The 4,461-nt window shown below is 42.5% G+C and overlaps 1 long non-coding RNA gene across 1 annotated transcript; it reads right to left on the reverse strand.

Moving 5' to 3' along the window:
- Positions 1–238: 238 nt before the first annotated feature.
- Positions 239–4,461, reverse strand: LOC150063252 (uncharacterized). Its single transcript, XR_016535513.1, has 4 exons — positions 4,346–4,461; positions 3,929–4,085; positions 2,303–2,423; positions 239–300 (listed from the first exon to the last, which is right to left on the reverse strand). It is a non-coding gene; the product is annotated as an uncharacterized LOC150063252 (long non-coding RNA).

A 4,461-nucleotide genomic window follows, 5' to 3' on the forward strand; every position in this document is an offset into this window, starting at 1 on the left:
AAAACACTAATAGAAGGATAAAGTGATTCCATCTCCATCAACAGCAAGCAGTTCCTATCAGTTCAGTTGCTTGTGATTCACTTCACCCAATCATGCCTTTCTCTGATTCACTACACAGCTCACTGGAACATGGATCTGCAGGCAGAGCATTTTTTGTTTGAGTTCAGAATAGAATCAAGAGATTTACATTTAATCACTACCCAAATCATTGCTTTAAAGAGGCATATAGTATACATACTTGAGTCATCCTCTGGTTCCCTCCTAACTGGCTTTGAGATGAGGAGCAAGAAACGGAAAGGCCTGGAAGAGAGAGCCAATGGATTGCATAGACTTAGGACAATGAGCTCCTTTTAAAAAAAATTTAGTTTCTTTTTATTGCAATTAATAGAAGGGTTACAAGTTATATTCGCCAGATAAAAGGTGCATTACTTCACACACATTGATACCCCTTCTCATGTTTCTGTCCCCATTTCCATCCCCCCACCCCTCCCCTCATCTTGTTTTCCCCACTTCCCTTTCCTATAATGAGCTCCTTTTCTATGCAGAAGAAAACAAACACAGGAGATATAAGTTAATGTTAGGAAAGAAAAGCACAACAGACCAATTAAGATACCTCATCAGTACTAGCTGTCTCTCCATTAATGTCCACTAACTGCCCATGTCTTTCCCCAATTAGTACAGAGCAGACCATCTGAAGAGTGACCTGTTACCACGGTGATCTCCTTTCCTACTATTAGTATACACTGAAAGTGACTGCTTAACAGAAGATGCGCTGTTGGGAAGGAGGTATTAGTAAGAGGGGCAGAGATGAATAACAGGAAATATGGTTGAAGTGCTTTAATGAAATACTTCAATGAAACCTATTGAAATTATTTCTCAAAGTAGCGAGGGTACTGAATGCTGGTAGCTCATCCCTTCTTTTCCTAATGGTTCTAGCTGAAGATTAAACTATGTGCACATGTGTGTGTCATGTATGTGTATGTGTGTATATATTTGTGTTCATGTCAGTACTGGAGCTTGAACTTATGACTTGGGTATTCTTCCTAAACTTTTTCACTCAAGGCTGGGTGCTGTACTACTTGAGCCATCACTCTGAGTCCAGCTTTTTTTTGCCGGTCCTGGGGCTTGAACTCAGAGCCTGAGCACTGGACTTGGGCTTTCTCAAGGCTAGAGCTTGCCACCTGAGCCACCGCACCACTTCTGGCTGTTTCTATGTATGTGGCACTGAGGAATTGAATCCAGGTCTTCTAGCACTGTACCATTAGACCAAACTCTTGGCCTTCTGGCTTTTTCTGAGTATGTGATACCAAGGAATTGAACCCAGGACTTAATGCGTGCCAGGCAAGCACTCTACCTGTAGGCCACGCTCCCGTCTGTGGTTAATTAGATATGAGTCTCAACATCTTTCTTGCCCAGGCTGGCTTTGAGCTGAGACTTTCAGATCTTAGCCTCCTAAGAAGTTCAGATTACAACATAAGCTACCAGTGCCCAGTTAGCTCAAGGTTATTTTTTTTCTGAATTTTATAATAACTACATCAAGATATCAGTATACCAAATGAGTAGCTAAGATTATTGAATATGAATTACAATCACAAAATTGTATTATAAAATAGAAACTTTTTTCATAGATATGAAATCAGCCTAGGGACTTTTTCCTTTCATGCTGGGGATTGAACCCAGGGTGTTGCACAGACTAAGTATTACCCTCTCACATGGTGCCAAATCCCCACTCTCCTTCCCTCTCTCCACCTGTCCCCTTCAGCCTGAGCTCATTTAAGTTGTATGAAGATGCTTTTATTGTGGAGATTCTTTTAATGTAGCAGAATCTACTAACAAAATGTGATGGTCCTTATGATTGCAGACAACCATGATTTCTGTGCATTTTCCTGTCCAGTGAACATTTATCAACAATATTCCAGACTTAACCAACTTCCAAGTTGCCATTCAAGCACAGGAGAAATCAAAGTTGGCTCATCTCAAAGTATCAGTCAGGCTGGCCCTGATCCAAGTTGAAAGGTCAAATAAGGAGCGCTGGTTCTGGTCTCCCCTCTTATACATTCCTTCCAAATAATGCTGTGTGGGTCAGGTATCTGGAAATGTGAAGGAAACCTTTCATTGCAGTAAAATCCATCATTAACTATGGGCCACTCTTCCATCTTGTTTTTAATTTTTCTTTTTTTATTTTAATGTATAGAGGGGTTACAGTTATATTTGCCAGATAGAAGGTGCATTGATTTCACACATTGATACCCCTTCTCATGTTACACTCTTCCATTTTTCTAGTTACTTTGGCTTTACTTACCCAGATCCACAGTGTAGAACAAGGGGCAGGGGAAAGACCGCCCCAAGCTGGGAGCTGCAGCTCAGTGCAATCTTGAGCAGTGGGGCTGAGATCTGGAGAAGGGAGAGCACAGAACCATCCCCTGGGTGAACAAGGAGACAGGACAGTTAATCCACAGTCACTGGTTAGCCATATATATATATATATATATATGTATATATATATGTATATAGTATACATATATCCCTGGTTGAACTCAGGGATTGGGCACTGTCCTTGGACACTTTTTGCTCTGCCACCTGAGCCACAGGGCCACTTCTGGCTTTTTCTGTGTATGTCATACTTAGGAATTGAACCCAGGGCTTTGTGAATACTAGGCAAGCACTCTACAACTAAGCTATACTCCCAGGCCTCGCTAAATATTTTATTTTACTTTATTTCTTTTTTTTTGGTACTAGTGCTTGAATTGGGTCCTAGGAACTATCCTTGAGCTTTTTCTCTCAAGGCTGATCCTCTAACACTTGAGTCTTCATATCATCATTTCTGACTTTTGCTCTCTAAATGGAGTTTCTTATTTAAATTTCCTGGGCTGGCTTTGAACATAGTCCTCATATCCCTGCCTTCTGAGTAGCCACTGGCACTCAGCCCAAAATATGTCTTTATGTTATTTGCTCAACCCCAATGTCAACCCTTGTCCTTACAAGGTACATCTGCTATCCCATTGCTTTACATGGACTATGGTACTCACATAACATACAAAAGAAACTTTTCCTAATGGTGAACGGTTAGGATGTGTGAGAAGCAGAGTGAGTTCCAGTTTGAACTTAACAGCTTTCATGCTTTGCAATCCATAGGAACAAAATTGAGAAAGTGCCCTCTCAAATGCACCATCAGTAGTGGAAACACCTCAGAAGCACTCTTCATGACAGGAGACAGAAAAATTGACAATACTTAGGATACAAGCTAATCTTGGTCAATAGAGCAATGGGAAGCTGAGGGTTGGTGACTCTTAGCTCCTCGGGAGGGTAATGATTTGCAGATAAGATTTAATCTTACACTCTGTAAAATTATATTTGTTTTAAGCTGTAAATACCAAGTTGATATCACATCATCCATCATGGGCCAGGAAGAGCAGGCAGTCCAACAAATGGATCCCCATTCACATCCCTTTGACCTTCACAAGTCAGCAGGCCTTACTATTCAGGAAGGCCTGCGAAAGCTTGTACACCATGAGGACACAGGATTTGTGGGCAATTTTAAGACAGAAAGTCTCCTAGCCACTTTGTTCATGAGAAAGAATGGGTTGTTGGACAGAGAGACCCAGTGTCCCAGTGATGCCTCGTGGGAAGAGGGGGACCCACCCTGACTGTCCTCAGATAGAAGCAGGAGAAACAACTGAGAGGATTTTTTTCACATATGCTTTGGATCCAGGCAGGCTAGAAAGTCTCCAAGGGACCCTTTGGGACCAGTTTACAATCAAGTACAGAGTGCATGAGAACAAATATGAATAAAATATTAAGCATCGAAGTGTTGGGGTAGATAGCAAAGGGATGTCCAGGGGCAGAGTTTCAGCGTGCAGTTTCTGAGATGGCTAGGGAGGTTAAAGCAGCAGCTAATGAACAAAAACAGTGCAGGCAGTTAGACCACCTGGATTAGAGATGTGCAGAGCTGGGCAGGTGAAATGTGCAGCGAAGGGAGAGATCCAATGGGAAAGGCAAGGTGGCTTGTGGGCACCCATCAAGTTGCAAGGCTCAAGGTCTCCAGCCCAACAGTCCTTAAGAGCTCTTCTCAGTAAGGATACTATCTGAGATAGGGAGATTGAACTTCATTAGGTTCCACAAAGGACTAAACCACACCCATAAATTAGACTCTAGCATCTATTTTTAGTAAGGCCTCTACTGAGGATTTGTGAGCTAAAGCCAGTCAGAACCCACACAGAACCAAGCCACTCCCACCTAGCCAAGCCCCATCCCCACACTCTATTCTTTCTATATAAGGACCTTGCTCCATAGAGGAGAGCTAAAGATTACTAGCACCCACAAACACTAAGCCACGGCCCCTCACCAGAGCCCATCTTCTCCTCCTGTTCTTTTCTCTCTCAGTGCAGATGCCTCACCATAATCACGGTGGAGATTATTTCAACATGAAAGCAGTTTTTCAGGTGCCTCAGCTGGACTCCA

The sequence above is a fragment of the Megascapheus bottae genome, chromosome 5 (assembly GCF_031878675.1).
Source record: "Megascapheus bottae isolate mThoBot1 chromosome 5, mThoBot2.hap1, whole genome shotgun sequence".
In the NCBI taxonomy this organism is placed as follows: domain Eukaryota; kingdom Metazoa; phylum Chordata; class Mammalia; order Rodentia; family Geomyidae; genus Megascapheus; species Megascapheus bottae.